General features: G+C 56.7%; 1 protein-coding gene across 3 annotated transcripts in view; it reads right to left on the reverse strand.

The window, feature by feature from the left end:
* Window positions 1-17674, reverse strand: part of LINGO3 (leucine rich repeat and Ig domain containing 3) — a 28242-nt gene extending 10568 nt beyond the window's left edge. Inside the window, exons 1-2 of one of the 3 annotated variants that reach the window (XM_049808908.1) lie at window positions 16882-17674; window positions 4588-4690 (exon numbers count right to left, since the gene is read on the reverse strand). The gene's annotated coding sequence lies outside the window, so the exon portion shown is untranslated. Of the gene's footprint in view, window positions 1-4587; window positions 4691-16001; window positions 16211-16881 lie in introns of those variants that run through there. The other 2 variants (XM_049808907.1, XM_049808910.1) reach the window with 2 other exon arrangements.
* Window positions 17675-25517: the final 7843 nt, after the last annotated feature.

Genomic DNA, 25517 nt, shown 5'->3' on the forward strand with positions numbered 1-25517 from the left:
GGGGAGAACCGAGCGGCTGGGTGGGTGGCGGGGCAGCAGGAGGGCACCCGGCAGGCTCCGTACGGTGGGTCCCCTGCCAGCACGGTGGCTCCTGCCTGCAGGACCTGGCGAATGTCCCGAGGCCAGGGCTCCCTGGGATACCAGGGGGGCAAGTGACTGCGCCCAATAGCCACGGCAGAGCCCAGCAGCAGGGCTGGGACCCGAGTTGGCTGTGCTTCTGATCGTCACCCTCGTGTCCCTCTCGAGGCTGCTCAAACAGAAACAGGTTTTCCTGACGACTCGCAGAAATGGGGAGAGAAAGCGTGAAAGGAGAGATGTCTGTGCGAGGAGACGGGCTCCTGCTGGGTCACTGCAGAAAATGTCCTGAAGCATGACTTAAAGGTACTGCTTGAAAAACGTGAAAACCTTATATAGAAGGGAGTTATTTTGGCGACTGGCAGCTGCTGCAGCTCACGCATCTCCCCCTGCTCAACAGCCCCAGGTCTCGGGGCCAGCCGAGACGATGCTGGAGCAGCAAGACCGAGTGAGCTTTCAGCGGAGGCAGGATTTACCCTTTCTACCCAGAAAAAGCCATGATTGACGTCTTCATGGAGCCGTCTTCCCACCCTGTGATCCCATCCCGAGTCCTAGCTGCGTCCTCAACAGCCGCGACCACAGGACTCTCCGCTTTCCTCCCACGTGGAAACTCCCAGCCCTCGCAAATGCTGCAAAAACCCAGAAACAAGGATTCCCTAATGAGTTAAGACGCCAAGGAGACAACTCAAAAGAAGCCACCGCTTATTTTTAGAGACAACCTTATGATTCTTGAGCACGTGGCCCAGGCAATACTGCACAGGCAGCCACAGATTGGCCGCAATCTGCTTTTCTTCTTGATAGATATCATGTCTGAATCTCTGTCTCCACAAGATGCTCCCAGGAGAGAAGACATTTAGATACGACCACAATGTACAACATTTCTAAAAGGTCACTGCGTGTACTAGGGAACGAGGTGCAGAAGTCACTCATCAGCAACAGGGGCTTTGGGGAGGTATTTAATATTCCATGAGCATCTTTATTTCTCTACCAAGGTGAATAACTCCTCTAAAACGAGGGAAGGGAGAGCAGGACAAGTGGGTGCTCTACCCTTATTTCGACCCAAGCAGTTGCACCGCACCACCAGCCAGATCTGAATCTTGAACTGCTGCTGGGAAATGTTGGCTGAGAGCAAACCCGGCCCAGATCTCAGCAACTTCAGTACCTGCCAGACCACATGGGAACTAAGGCTGAGCTTGACTCTTGTCTTCAACTGCACCCAAAACTGCCAGTGAGCTGTTCCAGTAGCACCCGTCAGAAACACTTGAGTTGAACTTGGCTTTAGGCAGTGGTCCCTGGACGGGCACTGGGGGTTATTTTTTTGAGGATTCCCAGCAAATTTCTGCTGCGCAGTGAGAACTTTTAATTTGCAGAAGCCTGTTAACGTCATGGGCAGGATGATAAGGGTCTGGAAGACAAATTCAGGCTGACAGCCCACATCCCTGGGATTTTCCCCTGATGTTTTGCCATCACTGTCTGTCACCAGAACCAGGTACTGGCCACAATCCCCGTGGAGTCCTTGTCCCTGAGCACCCACCCAGTTGGGAGAGGACCCAGCAATGAGCTCAGAGGCAGCCTGTGTCTAGGAGACTCCCCCTGTAAAACCACCTTCCTCTCTCACCAAAGGGAAGGATACAGCCCAGGGGCTCTGGGCTTTGCAAAGCTCCCCATCTGAACCAAAGCTCCCCATCTGAGCCAACCCAGGGCCCAAGGTTTGCCCGTAACTCAGTTTTCTCCCCAGCTTAGCACCAGGAGCAGGGATGGGGAACCTGAGCCCCTGGGAAACGTCCTCCTGGCATCTGTCAGTTTTAAAGCCCACGCCACAACGGTGCTGAGATTTACAAAACACAAGCCCGTAACAGCCCCGGCCAGCACAGACGTGACGGTCAGGCACGCACGTATCATGGCTGTGAGCAGAGCATCTCGGAAAACAGGGCTACGCTCCTGGCAAGGGCTCCTGCCCCCATGGATACACAAAGAAAGATCATTAAATGAGAGAGGGAATTTGCTCCTTCTCCTGCAGCTGCTTCCCCCTCCTGGCACCCAGGGTGTGTGGCCGCTTTACGAGCTCATCACTTACCTTCTGCACAAGGGCTGCCGAAACACAGCCTGGGAGCAGCACCCCAGGAGCAAAACCTCGGCAGAGAAGAGCACCAAAGCCAACGTGCCACCCTTGGCTGGAGCCACATGGAAGGGGACGGAGGGAGCTCACCGGAGCCTGGCCAAGCAGGACATCCCCGGGTAGAGCACAGGCTGTGCTGGGGCCACCCCACGCTGTCCCCCCCACGCTGGGAGCACCCATGTCCTGCAGATGCATCACCCAAAGGGGGTCCCAAGCAGCAGGGAAGGATGCGCCACCTCATCACACGAAGGGACCCTTGCGCCTTCGCTCCTCTAACCCAGGCAGCTCCGTAATAAATGAAGTACAGGAGCAGGATGATTAATAATCATAACAGAAAAGCATACGCTGTAATTAGCCACTTTTCAGAAAGCTGATTGATGACGCTGCTCGGGGGCGTGCGGAGCGCTCGGGCTGGCACACACGCAGCCGCCGTGTCCCCCCGTCCCCCCCCAGCCCCAGTCTGGCCAGCAGTGCCTGGCAGAGCCCTCCCCGTGCTGCCAGCCAAGAACTCCGCAGCAGCCTGAGTGCCAGCTGCTTCCCCGCAGGCTTCGCCCCAGCAAACGACCTCGTTTGTCCACCTGGTCTAGCATGCCAGCCCTCGTTAGATTAGGTCGTTCATTAAGCTCAGCATCTCCGTGGTGCTGGCCTGAGCCCCTCGGGGGGGGCTGGCGCATAAATCACACTGTGATCAATGCCTCTAGTTGCCAGCGCTGAACCTTTGATAGCAAAGTCTACTCTTAATCTCTTATGTGGACGGCGTTGGCCCCCACAAGCCCGGTTTGCAAGCAGCACCGCACGAAATGAAGTCAAGGCAGTTCCAGCCACCTCCCTGAGGGTCCTGGATAAAACAGCAGCTGTTTCCAGGCTTGATCCTGTTCCTGAGGGCTCAGCCCCATGGGGTGCCTTCACCCGCAGCAGAAGGTGCAGGGGTGCCCGGCATGCCGGCGAGCCCAGCTTCCCTCCGGAGAGGGAGCCTGGAGCGGCCCATGGGCACCGCATCTTGGGAGGGTGACACATCATTTGGGAGGCTTTAATTCGACCGGACGGCAGACTGACAGGCCAGACTGACAGACAGATATCTGCTCCGAGGACAGGGTGGGAGAGGCAGCCATGGGTGGAAGACAAGCCGGTCCCAGCAGGATTGCTTGGCTCTCTGCAGGAAAACAAGCTCGTAGCTCTGCAAGCAAACCTCTGTGGGTGCAGAGGGGTGAGAGGTGCTGATACGGAGCCCCCAGTGTGCTGGAAACCCTGCTTGGAGTGGGAATCCCAAGCAAGGAGAGCACAAAGCAACAGCCTTCCCTCCACCTTTCAGCTCTGCTCAGCATCAATCCTGGGCTGAATGCATTTTTTAAGACCTGTCTGCAGCTGCTGCATTGGAAATTTTATTGCCATCCCAATTATGATCATGGGAGCAGCAAGCAAAGAAAGCAAAATGCCATTACAGGGTGAAATAACGCTTGACATCGTGATCTATACCTCGTCATGCCAGGCGGGAGTGAGACCAAACCCCCCGCTGTAATAAGCCCCTGAGAGGATAGGGGGCCAGGGGACTCAGCCCAGCCCTGCCTGAGCCCTACGGAGAGCAGATCCCCCCCAGCCTCACTGCTCAGATTTTGGAGGGGGCCAGCCAGGCCTCAGTGGGGGGCCAGCTGCACCACCCCCACATCTCCAGGCTGGAGATTGCAGTGTGCAGTGACATTTGGAGCGAGACACGCTGGCGTCGGTCCCCAGATCTACAGCTTTGGGGCATCAGCTGTGGCTGTGGGACCAGGAGAGCATCTCCTTTCCCATACGCAGCCCCAGAGGGGTTCCCAAAAGTCAGAAGTCTCCATGGCAGGAGGGGAAAGAGACAGCAGAGCTGTATCGCTTAACTCCCTGGCTGGCATCTCGACAGCAGAGAAAGGGAAAAGCCTCCAGAGCCCTTCTCCCAGGATGGAGCTGGTGGACTTCCAAATCCAATGAAACCTGTCCAAAACCCGAACCACTGCTCTTCAAACAGATGCTGCACATACATCCCAGTACGGCCAAGGCTGGGGTCCCCGCTGCTGTCTGCCAGCAACCTTGGAGCGAGTACTAGAGCTTACGCCCCTGAGCTTTGCATCACGTCCCCACTCGAGTTATTTCTTGCTCATTTTGGGGTTGTGGCAACAGGCAGGAGATTTCTTAGCTGTTACACGGGATAAACCTCTGGCTTGAGAGTACCGAGTGCTCCAAGCTGCAAAAGGAGGGTAGGGACGAGGAAGGAGCTAATGCCACCAAGCAGCGATGGCCATGAGCTAAAAATGAGCTGGATTTCAAGCATCCCAGTGCACAAACCCCATGGGGTGAAAGGGCAATGATGAAATGATGATGCTGATCCCCCCACATCCCTCTCAAGCCTGGGGAGCGCTCACCGTTCTGCAGGTCCGGGGCTGCACCGACATCTGGGTCTGCCGTGGCATCCGAGACCGGGGATTTTAAATGGCAAAGTGTCCGGCACAGCCAGCCTCGGCTCCTCTGGGCAAAACAGCACAAGATGATGACTGTCAATCACCTTTCCACAGTGTCCAGCACAGAAATCCCAAATAAATGCCCCAAAAGCCCAAGGACATGGCACGCAGGCACCTCCCAGAGAGGGGAAGCATCCTTAGTGTTGCTCCAGCCTGATGCGTGACCTGACCGCTGCAGCTCGCCTAGTTTATGTATATAAAATTATATAGCACTTTGTACCCTGAAGAATCCTCTTACAAACAGGAGAGCATCCAAGCCCAGCACCACCATGGCCAGTTCTGGGGTGGAGCAAGGGAGGACTCGGCAATGCTCCCCGGCAATCACGTGCAGGGATTTCAGGAGGAGACAGCACCCACGCAGCGGGTGCCCACGGCCAGCTCTCCAGGAGTCCTCTCATTTGGGGAGATTTCATCCAAACTTGGAGGCAGAAGTGCCACTGGCTGGACCCCCTTTTGGGTGTTCTTCTCTTGGGCACTTTGCAGGGTTGAGACACGCTCCCGGCCCTGATGGCTGGTGCAGGGGATGCAGGACACTAACCTGCAAGCAAATGATTTGCTAGAGTTTTGCTAAAGCATTTTGAGCTCTCCAGATCAAGTTTAATTTTCCTGTAACAGAGGGAATTTAAATAGCTCCTTTTGGGGGGGAAATCCAGCTCCTCCTGGTTAACAGACCGCAAATGGTCCCAGACTCGGGTCCTGTTCAGCTACACCCATGCAGAGACACTGCTGTTACAGCTCAGTGGTGGCTCTGACCTCTGCTTGAGACCCCCCTCGGGCCCCGACTCATCTCTGCCCCTTGCTCCTGCCCGGCCGAGCTGTCCCAGGACTGCCCAAGGACAGGAGAAGCAGCCGGGGAGGTTAATTCCTGCTGAGAGAGGCTCGGGGAGCCTTAGCCAAAGGAGCTTTCCATTGCGGGGATTTGCTGGAGAACAGCAGAGAAATGAGGAGCCGACTCTGCAGCGGCAGCCGGAGCTGGTGGCACGTGGCTTGAACCCCCTTAGGACTCAGGGGGGGACATCTCTGGTGACAACGGGGAGCCAAGAGCTGACCCCAGGAGGGTGGGTGCCCCTGCCCGGGTAGGACCATCCCCTGCAGCCTCCCTGCGTGCTCCTGCGAGCCCCAGCACCATCCAGGTGCTGCTCATGGGAGGGCAAAACCTCACTTTTGGGGTCCCTGGAGAACTGACAGCGTGCAGCACTTGGGAAAAGCTAAAATTCCTCCAGGAAAGCATCACTAACCCGAAGCAAAAGACAGAGGGATGCCCCTAAAACCCACCGGCTGAGGCTCAACCATGTGGGGGCTCTGCTTCCCCGGCCACCCCCGAGCCGGGGTCACACATGGCCCCCTGGGGAGGGGTGCAAGGCAGCAACCGGTGACTGACAATCCCAGCTCATTCCCTGCTCCAGAAGACCTTCCCCTTATCTACTCTGCCTGGGAGACCCAAATTTCTCCCTGGGAGGGCAGGCACTCACATTTCCAGCTGCTGAAAGGTCACATATCACCAGCAATACACTCAGCCCTTCACCCCATCCTCCCCCACGCTCCCGTTTTGCCATCACTGGTGGGAACGCACACGCGCAGCATTTAACTCAGGCCCTGGCAGGGATGCATGCCAACAGAGAGCAGCTAGCAAAGAAGGAGCGGTGCTAAAAATTCCCCCCATTAGCAACGGCAGCAAGGAAATCTGCCATGGATGCGCCAGGGTTTGCTGGTGGAGTCAGGGGATGCATCAGCCTCTCTGGGCTGGCCCGAGGCTGTGGCAGGACTGGGACAACGGGGACAGGGAGTGCTCCGGGGCTGGTAGCAGGATGGGAAAAGCCCAGCACAGATCCCAAGCGTGATCGCATCCCCTCAGATGGGGAACGTCCCCGTGCAGGACCCTGCAGCGCGGGTGGCTGATGCACGCACACGTGTAGAAGTGATTCAGACCCAACACTTCAAATAAAGGTGATGGCAACCCAAACCAGCCCTGCTATGGGGAAATGACCCAGACACATCTCAGCCTGCCCTCAGCACCTGCAAGGGGAAGTTTGCAGCACCAACAGCAACTACGACGTGGTGCAATTCAGCAAGGATTTTGTCTAGAGAGTCAATCCAGCGTACGTGCTTCGAGGGATCACAGCCTCCACGGTGTTGATGCATAACTATCTGTTTGAGCTACATGGTGCTGGCAGCTGCAGAGCAGGTGGGGCTCCTCTAATGCCCAAGTGATGTGATAATTGGGAGGAAAGCAGATTTGTTTTGCACTGCAGCAATACATGTGGGACCTCGGATGCTCCAGCGCCTCCATGTGTTTTGGCAGGGGTGGAGGAGGCACCGCGGGCGATGCTTGGTGGCATCGCCATGCAAGAGTTAAGTACAACTGTGACAGAGCAGCTTGGCTTGCTGCTCCTGAAGGCCAGGCTCCAGCTACTGAGGATGGAAAAAGCAAAAGTGAATACAAATTCCAGCAAGCTGGACGTGCCCATGTATTTATTGCAAACCTGCTGAAACCACATTTCAGTAAACCAAAATCTGCTCAACTCCCTGCACTTACGGGCCCCTCTCCTGCTCTCCCTGCAGGCAGCGAAGCACGGAGCAGCTTTGCCTCTGGACCTGCCTGTGTGGTGTGAACATGGCATTTAAACTCGCTTTAGAAACCACCTGGGCTTGGCTTATCAAAGCCCCGCACGTGTTACGTGAGCCCATCATTCCCAGTCCCCTGAATGATTAGGGTCTCAGCTGATGGTCTTGGCATTTGTTTTTGGCAGCTCCTGCATCGCTTAGCAACCTCCGTTTCAGGTTACTTCAGTTTTTTTGTCTGCAAATACATTTTAATCCCCATGAAACGGGACCCACCAGCACATGGGTGAAGTGGCCTAAAACCTCCTCCGGTCACACACGCTGCCACCAGCACAACTCCCCAGCTCTCCATGTGTTCGTACCACCAGAGCACATGCCACCTGTGCCTTGTATTTTAACTCTTTTCTAGGGCAACTTGGTGGAGGAGCTGGGGGACGAATCTCCTCTTCCCAGGTACCGCACAGGACCTGCCTCTCCATCGAGGAGGCTAAGGTGCAAGTTCTGCACACGGGAGTCTCTTGAAGAAATTCGGCAGCAAAACCAAAAGCCAAGTGTGACCCAGGGATCCTGTGAAATCAGCAGAGACAATTCTACCTCCAGAGAACAAGACCAGGATGCCTAAGTCAAGCTCTTCTAGGGCAGGAGCATACCAACTCTTCCAGCCGGAGCCTACAGATGTGCACGGCAGCAAATCTGTGGCTCATCCCAGCCCACGAGGGACCCACAGCTCCCCCAGATCACAAAAGACCTGGACCCCAGGAGCCCTTCAACATCCCTGCTGCTCATGGTCACAGGACACCCGACGGTGCCCAGGGTCTGGCCAGCCAGCGTCGTGCTGTCCCAGCTTCCAGGACAGCGGAGCACAGAGCAGTAAGCCAGAGACTTTTCCTCATTAGTGTAAATAACGTCAGACTTCCCAGCTGGCCAGGCTTCTGTTTGACCTTTAGTTATTGAAATATGAACAATAAATAAAAATGACGCATTATCATGGAGGGGGTGTCACGGGCCGTTCACTTGAAATCCTCAGTGAAATCCTCTCCCTTAGCGACATGCCCCCAAAGAGCATCTTTCTGCAAAAGTAAATGGGAAAATTTGGAAAACCATAGGGGAAGGAGGAAAAAATCAGCTCCACCCATCCACAGCAGCAGCCCAGCGGGGACACAGTGTCTCCCAGCTTCTGGGGGGGGCACAGCCAGAAATGACCCCAGGGAGAGAAACAGAGACATGGGGCAGAGCTGTTAAAAAATGAAACAGAGTTAAAAAGACCTGTTTCTTAAGAGTCTTGGGAAAGTGGGAAGTCACCAAGATGGAGACCACTAAGCCAAACCCCAGCAGCACAGTATGGAGCCAGCATCGATAGGTTCCCAGCCCAGCATCGAGTGATCCCTGCACTGGGGATGGCTCTGCCCGTGTCCCGGCATGAACCGTAACTCATGAGCCAGCAACAGCCGCAACCCAGCGAGACCCTCAGGGCAAATTAATGGGAAAAAAACCCCCTCCTGGCAGCCGTGACAGAAGCGTGTCCGGTGATGGACGAGACTGATCCATCAGATCACAGCCCCATTTTCCACTACAACAGCAAACAACTTGGGCCTGAATTTCCAGAGGCTGCCAGATGTTGGTGCAGGGCTGAGCAAGGCAGGGGAAAAGCAGCGGTGCTGAACCCCAGCAGGATAGTCCCTAAACTGGAATTTGCTTTGCCACATGGCTGGTGCTTGATGCAAAAAAGTGACCCTGAAGGCAAGAAGAGAAACCGTTCCCTGAACTGATGATGGAAAGGATACAGCCTCCAAAATAACTCCTGGAGCGACACACCGCTGGGGCATCGGGAACGGTGAGGAGGGATGTCTGGCATCACCAGCTGCGCTTCCCTGGGAGCGGACCAAAGGCTCCAGCTCCACATCAGCCCTGGGCACTAGGACTAATGAAGGCCGGATTATTTCTTCCCCCCTCCATTTGTCACACTTGGTTAATACTCTTGCTTATGGAGAAAGGTCACAATTTAGATCTCATTTATGTCACTTCATCTTCAGTTTGCAATTGCAGGGTCCTGCTCGTTTTCCAACCCCAATCGGTTTTCAATTACGGGGGCTCCACCTTGTTGCTGTGATGGAAGGAAGAAGAAACAGAGGTCCTGGCTGTGTGACCTCACCTGGGTCTCCAGTGAGGAGATGCCCCATAGAAAGCTGACCTGAGAGCAGCCTTTTTCCTCTGGCAGCACGAAGGGAACCAGATGGACTTTCCTTCAAATGAGATTTAAATGGAAAAATACAAAATAGCTCATTCTGGCAATATTGAAGCATTGGTGCCCAGCTGTCCCAAGTACAGGGAAGGTCAGACCGGGTGACCCTCTGGAAAAACAGGCCAGAAGCACCAACTACCCTTACAGTTTTCTCCTTTGGCTGCACCGCCGAGACCGGGTCCGAAACAGCAGCCAGGGCACGGCTCTGGGCACAGAGCTCAACACCTCCTGCTTCCCCCGAGGGGAAAAACCCCCCACTTGCCTCATTTGAGATGTTATAGTATCCATAAACCAGAGTCACCGTGGAGACTCAGATGATGGAATTTGGATGGGATGCTTGGCCAGAGCCGCTTTAGTTACCCTGCTCCATGCTGCAGGATGGTGCTCTGCAAACCTCTGCTGCTTACTGACCTGCAAGGAGCATCACGAGGACCACACTCACGAGACCTTTTGAAGATGGAAAGCGCCTTCCCGAGCCCGCCTGGGTCCTACTCGGTCCAGCCATGGTCCATCCTACAGGCAGCACGCTGCCATTCCCCTGACTTCGGTTATTTTACAGCCTAGCTGGCCACCCAACGGCTCCACATTACAGCCAAAACCCCTCGTATCTCAGGGCCAGCTGAACTGGCCCCACAGCATGCAGCCCATCAAACCCACTCTAAATTATTTTAGCCTGCAAATGCACCCTTTCACCCACCTGGACCAAGACAGCGTCCAAATCAAGCAGGAAAAGCAAGCGAGGCCTCGCAGGGACTTTTCTGGAGATGCTGAGGATGGGAGACGAGCCGGAGGTCAGGCACATCCCCCCACCCCGCTCCAGGTCCACGTTCTCGCTGCATCTTCCCTCCTGCGTCTGCTTCCATTTGCTGCATGAAACAGCCACAACGTCCCCACGCTCCCAGCTCTGAAGGCAGCGGGGGCTTCACCACCTCCACGGCAATGGGTTCTTTGGCCCCAGGCAGGAGCAGGACTGTCCCCACCGCCCAGGTTTACCCCAGGTCCCAGACGACCTCCTTGAGTCTGCTGGGAGCATTGGGGTCCTGCGACGTGACAGGGGCAGCGCTTGGGCTCAAATGCACCCAGGGCAGCGAGAGGGAGAATATTTGTTTCAAATATTTCTTCTATTCTCTTGCTATTAAATATTTTCCCTCCTCCTTTCCAAGAACCTCCTTTATTTCTCCCCGTCTCCCTCTAGCAACAGTATCTGAGAGAAACAATGAATTTTTAATAGGAGGGGGCGGTGGGAAGAGGGAGACCCTAAGGCAAAAAGATAAAACATTGATCTATTAAATAACCTCCATCATCACAAAACCACATTTTAGGGAGAGGGAACCGCGCAGCATCGGGCAGGGACCGATGGGTGCGAACATCGGCTCACGCTCAGGGTCACAGCCCTCCCTTTTCTCCTAACCTGGTGGCAGGACGGATGCTGCCCACGAGCAAGTTGCAGACAGGGTGAATCCTGGCCACACCACATACGCTTGGCCACGGCTGAGGTGGGTCTGAGCACGCAAGACCCCAAAACAGGCCATTGCACAAGCGAGGGGAACCCTGCCCCACAGCACCGTGGGTCAACCCGCTGCAGCATCTCGAAGCCGAGCCATTTCCATCGCCTGGTCCCCGCATCGCCCCCAAATCCTCCCTAGGCTCTGCAGGGACAGGGTTGACCCTCATGGGGCCGAAGATGCCCAGCTCACCTCCTGTGGTGCCTGGCCCTGCCTCCCCATCACACGGCTGAACCTAAATATAGTCCCCGGTTCTCTTTTCTTGTAGACACAACCAGCGCTCCGGGTGAAAGTCCTTTCCCATGAACTCACTGTTGCTTAATAAAGCACAAACCCTCGGAGACCTTGATGCTGGGATCTGTCATTTTAATTCTCAGTGACACTTGTTCCTCTCCACTACGGTATGCGGCCGCTGCTATTTTGGCTGGCACATCGGGAGCTGAACAAGAAGCCCCGGTGCTCCAGGTCTGAGCGGTTAAGAGCTGGGATGCAGCTTTAAAAACCAAACCCATATGATGGATGGGGCTGAAAACTGCAGCGAAGCTCATGCTGGCATGAAAAATTCAGGGGAAAGAAGTCAGGAAAGCAAGTAAAGAGCTGGGCTGAGCCAGACAGTGTGGGAAGGAGGAGGGCACGTGCCGAGGCTGCGGCCGGCTTTGCTGCTTGGGACCAAGCTGCTTGGCGAGACAGACGCTGCCTCTGCTCCCCAGCCTGGTGCCCGGGATCCCGGCCACTGAGTGCCCACGCGGATGTCAAGGCACCACGGCAGCCTGGGGATCGCAGCCCAGACCCTTCATGGTTAGATTTTTTTGGTTTTAAACTCATCCACAGGGAAGCCGTTTCTCACAGTTTGCCCAAATTATCCCCCCCAAGTCCCTGCTATTCGATCGCGGTGGAGTGAGTTTGCTCCTGTCCTCAGTTTGCCCATTTTCTGTGAAGAAGAGGGAAGGGCAGCCCCTGCTCTCCGATGACAAGTGCCATTTCCCTGTTCTGCCACCAGCCCTAGCGCCACGTCCTGCCCAGTCTCAGCCCCCACCTCCGACACCCCATGGGCCTGGGGCACCCCCAGGCCAGCACGGGGGTCCGACTACAGCCCCAAAGCATCACAGCTTAAAGCAAAGGGATCAAAAGAAGGAGAAACCAGCACATGGCATTGCTGACGGCTGCCCAGTGCCCGCTGCCAACAGCCGAGCGATGCTGCGGTCCAGCCCCCCCTTTGCTCCCGCATCCCCAGAGCCAACCCTCGTGGAAGCATTTGCTTTGTCTTTCAAGGTAAAGCCTACATAAACTTCAAAAACAGCCTCCCAGAAAAGTCAACCGATAACGCCCGAAACCCAATCAATTTCCCTACCACAGCCAGCGAGCCGGAGCGGCTCTCGGCATCTTTTCCAAACGCTCTCGTGGGTTTTATTGCTTTCCTTCATCTCCTCTCAAATCTCTGCTCTGAACATTTCTGCCCTCGCCTGTTCATTTTGGTGTTTTTCCAGGACTCACAAAGCTGCCCTTTGGGCTCCGGCAGTACCTCCGTTGGCAGCGCTGCCCGCCCCCACGCTGCAGCCCCTTCCACAGGGATGGGAGAGATGCTGCATGATGCCCTCTCCACCCTTCTCGGGCAATTCAATCATCACTTTACAGCTGCAGACACAGACAGACAGCAGGATTTTGGCTGTCTGAGAGAGCATATGAACCTACAAAACCAGGCCTCCGGACTATATCCATTTAGAGACAGGGAAACTGAGGCATGGGATACATGTTTTATAGCCACCTGGTGATTCAGCAGGGCAGGGGACAAGCTCAAGGATGGCCTCGCTTGGCCCCCGGGTCCCTTAGCTCCAAGATGTGGGATTTGGCGCTTGGGGAGATGCTGCTGGTGACAGGCATCCCACCGGGCTGCCCACGCCGCAGCGAGCCGGCGGCGCGGGAATTACCGCTGCCCACGCAAAACGCACCCGTCCACGTGCTTTACATTCCCGATGTTATTTCCAGGGCTACGGCAACAGCTCGCTCCCATCCCGGGGACGTGAACGCAGCAGCTCAGATCTGCTGGAGCAGCCCAGCTCCTCTGCGACCGTCTGCTCCTCCTGCTTTATGGCAGCTTCGGTTCCCCGCACCGCCGAGTGGAGAGGGGCCACCTGCTCCCTGGCGGGATGCTTGGGGGTGAAACAGTGGCGAGCTGACAACCAGAAGTTGAAAAAAATTGATTCCAACAACATCAGTTTAAAGCCTTTAAATGCTGAGCGCAAATACAGCCGGGCGCTCTTGTCCGTCCCTACCATCGGGCTTCAAATTCAATGCTTAATTCGGGCCCGTGCTGATGCTCGGAGGGAAAGCGCAGTGATTAGGTTTGGGCCTTGGAGCGAGGGATGAGTTATCTTGTGATGCAGGATTAACACAGCTAATAAAAGGAGACATTCCTGAACTCAAAACTCTAAAAAAAAAAATAGAAAAAAAGCCCCTGGCCCTGCTATCTTCAGTGAAGGACTGGCACAAGTGCATCCCCTGGGAAGGGCTGAACCTGGCAGCAGTGGGAGGTGGTGCAGGATCTGGCCATGCCTGGGAGATGCCCTGGCTCTGCCACTGCAGAGACTCCCTCGCTCAGCCTGGCGCAGCCGCTTCCCACCCCAGGCATCGATGCCAAGGGGCAGTCAGAAGTGTAGCCCAAGAGGGTTGAAACGCAACCCAGCCCCCATTTCTCTGGTCCTCCAGCCCCCTCCTCCCAACAGGGCAGGATAAAAGCAAAATTTGCTGATTTTTAAGCCCCCAAACCACAACTCTTTCATGAAGCTGCTTTGCCTCCTGCTTCCCCGAGCTGGTGGGAACACGTTTGCTCCCTGCTCTCGGGGTGCTTCTCCAGCTGTTTTGCAGGCTGGGCATTGCCCTGTTTGAGAGCATCTTTCCCAGGGTCAGCTCAACTGAGGACCAAAGGCTTTGGGAAAAGCTGCAGATATCCAAGTGCAATTTTTGGCAACCTCTGAAAACCATCAGAAACGTTGGGGGGATCAGCAGCCACCTCTCCCAGTTGCTCTAGCCAAAACACACTTGGCACTGCCAGTCCTCCAGCAGCAAGAGGCAGCAACTCTGCTCCCTCCCCTCCACCTTAACGAGCGTCACAGAAAGGCCGATAATAAATACATTAGCTCAAATTAAACCGGATCAATCACAGGCTGTCGAACTGGCAGCTCCCCAACACATCTTGAATTATTCTCCTGTTTAAAGGACGCGCGCCACATTTCTTGCCATGCCCCGGGGCGCAGGGGTGCAGGTGACAGGGACCTTAACCCAGTCTCCATCCTGCAGCCGAAGGGATGACGAAGCAGCAGCGAAGGGCAGAACTTTGAGGTGCAAAACCCCAAGGCCCCCTCCTTTACCAAGGGGTGATCGCAGGGTTCACCACCTGCATTTCTGCATTTTTAAGGCCAGCAACAGAATCCGGCCCCGGCTTTAAAGACGCGCATGAACGTATTTGCACCGAGCTGCTGGGCAACTCTGCTTTTTCAGTTTGTTTTTTGGTGGGCTTTTTTTTTTTTTTTTTTAATTTCTTGTGATTTGATTGAGACACAGGTTTGTAGGAACTTTCCCTCTCTAGATGTGGCTTTTCTCGTGGTGTCTCCCTGGCAGCAGGGCTAGACCTGGGTAAACCAGCGCCCGTCGGGGCGGTCTGCTCCAGGCACGACAGCCTCCTGCCCGCGGGCAGCATATCCCCAGCCAGGGCGAGAGCGGGCAGCACCAAATTGGCAGCCAAGACCAAGCCACAAAACTGAGCAGCAAGTGGGAGCTCTTTGAAAGGCCCAGGCTGGTCCTCACCAGCCCACCGAGCATCCCCAAGCCTGGTCCGTACCCAGGGTCCAGCCTCTCCGGCTGGCACGGCCGATGCTCTTCGCTCCGAAGGGATGTGCTCGTGCTCCGGGTGCTGCCAGGCTGCGGATTCACGCACCGATCTGCTCTCGGATCTATTTTGCAGGCACTCTGCCTGCTTCTGTTATCCTCTCTCCTCCCGTTTGCTCTTTTCTCCTTCCCAAAACCTCATCTCAGGGTAAGGCTGGGCACGAATTTCAAGAGCAGCTGCTCTTCTGCAATCGCTCCCTTGCGCGAACGCCGTGGGAATTAGAGCACCTTTTGTCAGGTTTTAGCTCAATCCGCTTTGCGAGTGGATTAAGAAACTGGCACAAAAGTACTCTGGATCTGGAGTAGGAAGAGGGAGGCTGCTCTTCCAGAACAGCGATAGGAGCCGCGTATGCTGCGATTGCTGCCTGCTCCATTTCCCTGAGAAACCCAACCCCGGTAACGTTTGCATTTAAACCAACCCTGGGATTTTTTGACAGGAGAATCTGCCTAGCCCTAAAATCAAGGATGCCGAACGCAGGGGGCAGGCAGGGCCCTGGGGTGGCGAGGAGCGAGAACCTGCAGAACTGAGGGGAAAACAGGAGCGATGCCAGATGGGGAAAGACCCTTCCTGGCGATGTTCAGACCCGCTCGGGTCTGCCAGGGAGAGGCTACGGGGAGAGCTGCCAGCAGCAGCCCCAGCCCTGAAGGTGGGAAGACTGCAGGTACCAGACCCTCCTGAGCCCCGGGGCCGAGCGGAGGAGGATGGAACCGGGTAGGTTCAGACTGGACCACCCGGTCCAGCTCTCCGCCTGCCTGAGACCACTTAAACCCCCGGTACCCACCCGGCACCGGGCTTGGGGTGGGCAACAGCCCTGCCACCCACCGGTGCCTTCACCGAGCCGGGGCTGACCCCCGTCCCCGTCGTCCCCGTCCCCAGCCACCAGCCGAAGGCTGCGGGCAGCAGAGGGGCCTTGCAGCCCGGGGCGGTGGGCACCGACCGGCCAGACCCCCGGGGAACCGGTTTCGGGTTACCGGGGGCAGGTACAAGAGGGTAACCCCGGGGGCTCCGCGGCCAGCCCCCCGCCCGGTTCTACCTCCCCCGAGCCGGCCCGGTCCAGTCCGGTTCCAACACAACACGACCCAGCAACGCTCCCCCACCCCGGTCCCCCGGACCCCGCACTCACCGCTCGGCTCCGGTTCCCGGGCTGCCCATGGCGCGGCGGCGGCGCGGGTAGAACCGCAGCCCCGGGGGCGGCGGCCGGACCCCGGCCCGGTCCCGGGGGCGGCGGAGGCGGCGGCGGTTCTACCCCGCTACCCGCCGCGCCTGGCCGTACGGCGGCGGCGGCGGCGGAGCGGGCGTAAGAGCCGCCCCCCGCGCCCCCCGCCGGGCCGGGCCGGGCCGGGCCGCACCGCCCCGGGAACGAGGGGGGAGGGACCGGGACCAGGGAGGATTCACCGCCCCGGAGCTGAGGCTGCGGGTGGGGGGGGGGGGGAAATGGGTAGAAGCGGCGGTGAAATGAAGGGAAGGGCACGGGGGTCCCTTCCCCGCTTTTGCTGTGCCCGAAGCGGGGGGGGGGGGGTCTCCCTCCCTCTCCTCAAGCAGCCTGGGGTCCCCCAAGCCCCGGGGCTTACCCTGCCAGGGGTCCCGGACCCCATGGTGGGTACCCCCATGCCACCCTGCCTGGGGTCCCCCAGCCTGCTTGCACCCCCCCATATCACCCCCACTAGCCCTACAACAGGATCCAGACACCCACCTCACTGTGATTTCCCCCGAGGCTGACCCCACGGAGGGGATTATGGATCGACACAGCCGTTCCCCTCCCTATCCAACAGGGAAAGTGGGACAAACGGGGCGCAAACAGCCCCGCGACACCAGGAATGAGCACAGCCCCCAACCCGGAGCAGGGCTCCCACGTTCGTACCCCCACAGTGGGTTCCGTCAGCCCTTGCAGCGGTGCCAAGCTCACGGGCAGCCCCAGTAGGGCCGGGAAGATGCCAAGCTCCCATGGCAATAAGACGGTGCACCCCGCTAGCCCCCACATCCCACGTGGAGACGGTGCTCACCATTAGCCATTCCTCCTCGGAGCCCTCTTCTTGCCCCTCTCCACTCCCACTGAAGCCTCCCACAAATGTGGATGATTTGGTTAATTAGGCTTTGAGGATGAGAAAGGCCAAGTCCCTCGTTAGGGTGACTTCCTTCCAGGGCAGAATTGTTGTTCTTCTCTATTCATCACTGCTTGGTCCAGGCTGGCATTAGCTTTGCTGGTCACGGGGCTTAGGGGATGCGGGTTGCTGGAGCGGAGTGTCCTGTGCCCTTGATCTGTTGCGTGACAGCCGACGAGCATCACCTGAGCGATTCGGTTACATTTTCTGCATCTGACAGCGGTTTTCAAGCAGGGGTTGGCAGTTTGTCCTCCATTTTACAGATGGGGAAACTGAGGGAAGAAATCAGGGGTAAGGAGCAAGGCACAGCACTGAATCCCAGGCTGATTTAATGCCATGGGCTCCCCGATTAGATGTTCTTGCCTGAATCGGCTCCGTTTGTGCAGGATGTCGCCAGGAGAAATGCCAACAGCTCTCCTGGCTTGGGTGCCTTAACGGTTCCACTTGCAACTTCCATCCCTTGCTGCAGCTCAGCACTTCTGCTGATGGAGATTTCTGGCTGCCTCCTACTGTTCGTTTGCTCCGGGATGTGGATTTATAATTTCATTGCAGGCATAAGCATCTCGGGCTTTCCCATTTGAGTTTCATCCCTGGCCTCATCCCTGGATCTGCAGTTGAAACCAGGAGATATACATGGGTGTGAAGGAATTTCATTGTTGTTTTAAACAATAACAATTCATCTGTTTAATAAAAGATGAAAAATCCAAGCATGAGAAATGCAACTGGTTTAGTTGGAGATGTATTTATAAGAGGCTGTCGGGGGGGGGGGGGAGGGCGTGCCAGAGCAATCCACGTTTCATTTCAATTTCCCAGGATGAAAAGGTGATTCTGGCTAATTTGAACCTAGTCATTAAGCTGCTGTTTCAAAAACACAGAGTCAATTAAACAGCGTCCCCCCCGCCCTTGCTCCACAGGCCTGCCTTGTTATTAATCAAGGGACAGGGGGAATTGCTTCATCCATAAGGCTCACACTCCTGTCGCTGGGAGCTAAGAGCTGATCTGATTTTGTCTGATGGAAGATGCTTTCCTGCCTGCTGGCCAGGGTTAGGGTTGATTTGGGGGGGGGGGCAGAGTGCTGGCAACGCAGCGGGAGAGCTGGACAAGTCCAGGTCGGAGAGGGCGACCTCATCCTTGTCCCCTCACCCAAAACCCAAGTTAGTTATGTCTCACTGTGTCCCCTTCATACCATTATTTTACTTTGGGGGAAACCAAGGCACAGACAAGTGATTTGGCCAGGATAAAGGAAAAGGCAGGTTGTGACTAAAGCCCATGTTGTGGGTTTTAGCTCGGCCCCGCTCCCCTCCTCTGGGTGCGCCCCGGTTGCCACCTCTTCCAGTTAGCTTTGATGCCCCTTTAGCACCATTTTGGGCTTTAATGAAAGACTAGGACAAAGACGTGGAGAAAAGGTGCCAGGCTGAGGTTAACAGCTCTGTTTCCCTGAGCCGGAGCCCCCCAGCCCCACGCTGGATGTCGGAGAATCCCACGGGGCTGTGTCCCTAGGTCTTGCTCTCCAATTAATTCAAATTGGCTTCAATATGAGCATTAATAAAAAAGGACCTTATGCCAGGAGACAGGGAACAGGTTGAGCCAGGGGTCTCCTGCCCTCTGCCCACCCAGAACCTGCTCCCTGCCAGGGGCCATGGCATTTGGGGTGCTGAGATGGGACCTGGTCCTCTCCTTAGGTCCCCTGGACTTTACCCCCACCCGCCACCCCTGTTCCAAGAGCCTGGCCCTGCGCAAAATAGTGTCGTTGTTCTCCCCGCCCCCCCCCCCCAAATGAGGATGGGGACCCATTAACCACATTGCTCCAAATTCTACCTCTTGCTCAGCATCAGGACCGGGGATGCAGCGGGGGCCACTTGGGTCACAGCTGTACCCTGTGAACAAGGGGAACACTAATGTCACCTCTTCCCATCGAGGTATGGCTGTCCCCAGCTCGAGAAGGGGGAGGAAAAACACAGACGTGGCAGGGGGCTGGGGCTGTCAGCATGCAATGCTTTGGGGAATGTCTCTGCCTTTGGAGATGCTGTTCCGAGCAAGCCAGCGCTGGGAGTGTCTTGACAAGTTTTACTGCTTTCTGGGGCATTTTCACACAGACTCAGCAAAATGATTTAAAAAAAAAAAGCGAGAGAGAAATAAAAAAAATTGCAGCTGCTCTGGCACATGCTCAAAATCCCAAAGAGTTTTGGACTGAAATGTGCCAAAAGAAAAAAAATTAAAAATCCAGTAAACAGAGAGGTAAACTCCCTTTTACCCCCAGTTTGCTCTTCCACGGTGGAGCACGGGAGCTTTGCTGGCTGAACCCAGGGGCCAGGGCCTCTCCCTGCCTGCTGGGGGGCCCGTGCCAGGCCCCAGCACCGCCAGACGCGCTGGTCCCCTGCCAGCTCAAATGCAGCACTCCAGTACTGCCAGCTCTGGTGACAGCCAGTGATTTTTTTTTTTCCCCCCTAAGGATGCAGCAGTGGGAGCCATGTGATGACTACAGACTCTTGGTGGCCATTAATTTTGACTAACAGAAACCTCGATTAACTCCTAGAAGGAGCCAGCCGGATAGCTCACAATCCACGTGGTGGATGCAGAAGGGGCCAGCGTTTGACCCTGCAGAAACTGGGCGGCCGGGGATCTCACCGAGCATCCCTTTGGCACTGGACTGATGCCGTAAGGACTCGGGGATGCCAGGGAGCCGGTCCTCGCTTGGTGGGGTACCATCGCCAGGGCATGGCTGGAGGGTAGCCCAGACCCCCCCACCTCCAAATGCCCCTGCACCAGAAACAGCCCAACCACAGGGACTGGGGACAGCACTGTCCCCAGCCCTCACCCCCCCCCCCAGTGCAGACACTGCCAGAGCTGAGCCCTGCCCTGGGACGTGCCACCATGCCTCTTTTCTGGGTGCCTGATGGCTCCTGGGGTACATGGAGGGGGTTGTTTTCCACCCCCCCACCCCCGAGGTAGATGTGCTATTCGGTGGCTTTGCAGAGACCTAAACACGAGTGGAGAGTGACACCGCATGGCTGGAGGCAGCAAGGCCCTGGGTGCCCTGGGGGACACCACCCCATGTTGTCCTCTCCTCCGGCTGGAAGGGCAGGAGGACCCCTGCTCCATCCGCACGTTCCCAGCTTGAAGGAACCCTCTCCCAGGGATTTGCCAGGGTGGGACCCTGCACCGCCTGGCTGCGAGGGTCCATGGGCTCGCTCTGGCCGGGTCCCCCACTGGCACCCCAAAATGCAGCCTCCCCCACCCATGGCACTCAGACACAACCCCAGCATGCAGACGGAGGGACATGGCCCGCTGGCCCCACTCCCGAGGTCTGGGGAGCGTAGGACAGGGTTGCTGTCGCACGGCAAGCGGCGTACGTGACCTCCTCCGCACGGAGCCGGCGTTGTTCCCCCTACAAAGCCCGTTTTCTTCCAGCTCGCTCTGCCCTGACCCCGATGTTTCTGTGTCTGTGGTTTTGATCTGCCTCAGAGCATGAACCCCTGAGGGAAGACATCTCACTCTTGTATTTACCTACAAAGCACCGGACATACGTACCTGCTCTGCAAACACAGTCTGAGCTGATGACTAATCCTAGTTACTTTTAATAAATATTTGGTAACTACAATGAAAGTTTCTTTGGCCAAGCACCTGCTGTTCTGAGCTGTCCCCAGCAGAAACACCATCAGGCGAAAGGTTTTAATCCAAGCAGGAAGGAGAGGGACCTTTCCCCCCTCCGACTGTCAGGGCTTTGAGTGACAGCGGAGAGGAGATGATGGGAGCCGGTACTTGGCTCTTCACCCGCCCTTGCTCCCGCCTGCCTTTAGCAACCTCTAAGGGAGTCCTTTTGCCATGTCTGGGTCAAGGTGTCCCTTCTGGCAGTGAAGTCAGACCAAAGTGACAAACTCCCAGAGAAGGAGGATTTCCCCCCATTCCCTTTTTTTAAGGTCTGCGGCTCAGTTTTGCAGAACCACCGACCACCAGTGCCAGTTGGCTTCAGCAGGAGCTTTGCACGCTCAACAGCCCTCAAAACCAGCATGCCTATTTCCCTGCCCAAAGAAGGACAAAGCAAATTATCTCCAGTTCCCCAGCACAGGCTGCATTTCTCCCGCTGCCACCCAGCACGATGCTCTTGGTGGGCCTTAACCTGCCCCAGGTCCCTTTTGCAAGGCCAATGATTCTGCAGCCGCTTTGCTGGGGGGGGGGGGGGGGGCAGGAGTCCTCGCACAGCACCCAGGTCCCAAAATCTGCCTGTGCTCATGGAGCTCATCGTTGCCCAGCACGTGTGCTCCAGGTGCTCCGTGCTCACCTTCCGGGGCTGCTCAACCCCAGTACTTGGCTCTCGGTCCCACCGCAGCCGGCGGCTGAGCGTAGAGCCCACGGCTGATGATTTATTTATTCCCCTTAGCAGGTGGGGCCAAAACTGCCCAGCTCATTTTCTCAACCCGGCAGCTGAGGGGTTTCTACTTGTCCTGCTAATCCAGGAAGGTTCCCCAGGTACCAGGATATGTCAATAGAGGAATCACTGCCCCGGTTCCTCCTTCCCACTGTGATTCTCAGCTCCAGAGTGGGATTTGCTGCTGCTGCCCAGCCTGGCCCAGCCAGGCAGGATTGCAGAGCCATTCGTGTCCCCAAGGGCCCCCAGCTACTGGCGGGGCTGGGAGCAGCCTGGTATGGTGGGGGCGATGCAGTGACACTGTGGGGCTGGGGGGGTCCCAGGGATGGAAAAACCTAAGGAACTGCCTCATGCCAGGATCCCCGCTCAACCCAAAAGCAGCGAGGAGCAGGAATTTTCAGGCTCTAAATCCAGCTCTGAGCACAGCTGTCCACAGCGGCAGCACATCCCCAGGCTGCCTGTAACTCAGGGTGTTTGGGGAAGATGGTGGCTGGGCTGTGGGGTGAGGGCAGGCAGGGAGCCAGGCACGGCTGTTGCAAATGCTTCCCCCAACCCCACCTGGCTCTGCCAACAAACCCAAACCACATATTTCTATAGCACCGGGGCCCTCGGGGGTCCCCCAAGAGCTGGGCACACATGGAAGTCAGCACTGCAGTCACTCAGCACCAGAGTGAACGGGCAGCACATGTCCCTTCCCAAAGCATCGGCTGTGGCTCTGTAACGGCAACGCAGGCAGCTGTGCGGGTTGTCCACTCGGAGGTGGCAAATGCCATTCTTGCTCAAGGAGCAAATCTGTCAGCTGCCCATGCAGTGATTTTTCTCCCCATTCCTTGTCCTGGTACATGGCCCTATGTGCCACTGCAAGTCCACCCAGCGTGTCCATGCAGGGACCAGGCCAGCTGATGGCCCCCATGCCCCAGAGCCTCTGCTCTGGTCCGTGCAGGCTGGCTGAGCCGCCTGGAACTCCGTTATGAGGGAGCACAGGACAGGGCGGAGGGAATCTGGCAGCACCAATGCGACCGCTGCCAGCAGAACTGGCCAAGACGTGGGCTGGGATGTGCTCGAGCACCGTCACGGGACAACGTGGCCGTCCTGATGTAGACGGGCAGGAGAAGGGGTGATGAGCAGTGCTGGCACAGGAGTTTTTTTCCCGATGCTGCCTGTTTCATCTCCTCTTTTCTTTGTGTGGCAGAGGTACCGGTAGCTGCTGGAAGGATCCAAGGCTGCTTCTCCGTCCCTGAACAAGCGCAGGGGTTCATGCCAGAGCCATGCCCAGTGGGATCCCTGCGCTTCCCACCATCGGAAAGCTGGGGGTGGCTGCTCCGCTGCCTGCTCACTCCCTCCCTGCTAGGAAATTGCTCCTGATGAAATTCAGCCCACATTTCCCTTCATTCAGCTGCGTCGTGCGAAATGTGTTCCCCGCCCCCGTCTCCCTCGCCCTCCCTCTGTGAGCGCGTCCTGCCTGCCTTTATCTGAGAGTGGCATCGAATCCCTCCTGGCAGCTCCAAGCTCATTTTCAAATATCATTAGAGCTGCTTTGCAGGCGATTAGGATTCCAGGCACCGTGGTGCCGTGGACGGCAAACACGCCATTTGCACCCGCTAGACGGAAACCATCCCTGGTGCCTTCTCTGCCCCGTGCCCCTGCGACCCTGGCGTCTGTCTTCACTCTTAATGCAGATAGACCAGGTTCTCCTCTCCTTAATTCATCAGCTCAAGCCATGGCTGTGTCTGCTCACAGCTCTGGGAGCTGCTGCTTCCCGGTCAGAGATGGGGCCGTTGCAGATGAGTCACGGCAGTCTTGTCCCCAGCCAGTCTGAACAGAATTGCACGAGCAGAGCACATAGCACGGTAGCAATAAAAACCCAAAAGTCGTGCCCGTCTCCGCTGTGGGATGGCCCTTGCCAGGTTCTCACACAGGGGTGTTGCAGGTACGCACTGTGCTCGCTGAACTCGGGTGCTGGCAGCGGAGGCAGGGGGAAGCTCACCAGGGGACCCAGCGGGCTGCTGGGGCCATCAGCTGGGAGATGTTCTCCTCACCCATTTCTAATGGCTCACTCTTAATTAGGCAGCATTTCTGATCCACTGGTCACTTCCCAAGACACTGTCTTGGGAGAAAAGCTGCAAGTTGGTGTAAATCGCTCAGGGACATGTCCCCAGCCACCGCCAGGCTTTTCCCCTTGTTTGGAAAGAACTAACTCAAAGCACCGAACACGTAGAGGAGACCACCCGCACCCCGGTTTGGGCTCGGTGACCTCCTCTCCCCCGGCAGGCAGCTGCCCGGTCCCTCTCCCGCTCTGCTGTCCCCAGCGGTGGCTGGCAGGTGACAGTGGTGACAACGCACTTCTCTGGCCCTTTCCTTATTGGAGGCTTTCAAGGTTTTCTTCACTCTGCCGTGCCCTGTCTCTGCTCACCCGGGCTGCCCTTTTCAGTCCCTTTCATGGTTCAGGGTCGTGTTGAGGTGAGGTGGCAATCCCCGGCGATTTTCTCCATCTTCCCTGTCCTCACATGTACCACATCCAGAATATAAACTCAAACAGCGAGGGAAGAAACTCCCCCAGTCCCCATCCTTTACTGCTCTGCTGAGTCCAGCACACAGGGTCCTGCTTTTTTTGGCTGCCTACTTTTGCTCCACATTCTCCGAGTGGGATGGGAGCCATTATGTTGAAAGACAAGACAAATTATGCTGGTATGCAGTGACGGTAGAGTTGATTCATAAGCCAGGTGGGTCTACAAGGTCTAATTTGGGATGGAAGATATCTGACGAATTCTTTAGTAACCGGGAAGACTTGGGAAACTAACTTTTCTTTGACGAGCACGTTATTACCTGCCAGCTTAATGCTGTTGCTCTGTCCATCCAAGTGGTCAGTTTCTGCAGGACAGAGAGACTCTCATGGTTAGGAAATAGGTTTTAAAGAGGAAATGTTTTAATAAGCAACGGCTTAAAATGTGCCAGGAGGATCATCCCCCCATCCATGTGTTGGTCTCCAGGGGCATTGGCCAACACCAGCTTAAAGGTGGCAGTTTCTTCCCTGGGGAATCCAGCTGTTTCCAGCTGTTGAGAGTCTCTGCTGGCCCACACATGAAGCTCCACAGCACCAGCCACGTTTTCGTTGCCAGAACAACCCTTATCCCTTCTGCCCACCGCAGGGACCGGGAGTGGGTGCTGGGGTGCTCTGGCTGCCTTGATCCTTAGCGATGTTTCAGGGCTGAACACGTCTCCAGGGCTTGAAGTGACTTCTCCATCCTGATGCTGTGGGAATCGGCTTCGTTGCTAAAGGCTGCCTGCAGCCAGGCAGGTAATTACAGCACCGCTGGCAGTCTCGTCCAGGTGCGAGTGCCTCGGAGGCTGGAGGAGAAGGACTCTCCTTCGGCTGTTGATAACTCAGTGCTGGGGTCCGTGCAATTGGGGCCGCTCTCACGCACCCACTGGGGCTCCCAGGGGGGCTGCGGGGTGGGGGACTGGCCTGGAGGGGAGCTGCGGGAGCAAATAGGGGAACGTCGGTGCTGGAGGTGAGAACTGGCGCTGTGCCTGGCACCCGGCCAGCGTTATTAGTGTCTCACTTTTGCAGGCAACAAATCCACCCACGTCCTCGATGGAAGGAAAAACTGTTTGGAAACAAGATCTCTACCTGGCACAGGGATCCAGAGATGTTTGGCACCCCACGCCTCCCTGCCCGAAGGCATCTCACCCCGCAGCACCCAGCTCCCTGCACGCTGTGCTGCGGCATCCGCAGGAGAGGGGCAGCTGTGCTCAAGGGACCAGAGTTCCACCATGATCGTCCCCACTATCCTGTCCCCGTTCCTTGCTTGTCACGCCAGCGACAGCTCTCTATACCTTGCAGCACTTAATATGCGAGAGGGGGCGAAGATCTCCGCACCCTGCCTCACACAATGAATTATTAATCCAGCATTAGACAGGTTGGACTGTTAAATCTTCCCCACCAGCCATCCCTGGCTGTGCCCATGCACGCAGGGACACCGGGGCCAGGTTGTCCAGGTCCTGCTAGGGGAACTGGCCAGAGACCAAGTCACCTGGGCCAAGTGTGGTCCAGCCTGTCTGGAAGCTGTGTGCCTTCCCCTGCTCCACCACTGAGTCGCAGGGAATTCAAGGTTGCTCTTACACCTCACCCCGTGCCAGTCTTCCCTACTCTACCCCAGGGTAAATC

Source organism: Accipiter gentilis, chromosome 8, assembly GCF_929443795.1.
Source record: "Accipiter gentilis chromosome 8, bAccGen1.1, whole genome shotgun sequence".
NCBI classification, from domain to species: domain Eukaryota; kingdom Metazoa; phylum Chordata; class Aves; order Accipitriformes; family Accipitridae; genus Astur; species Astur gentilis.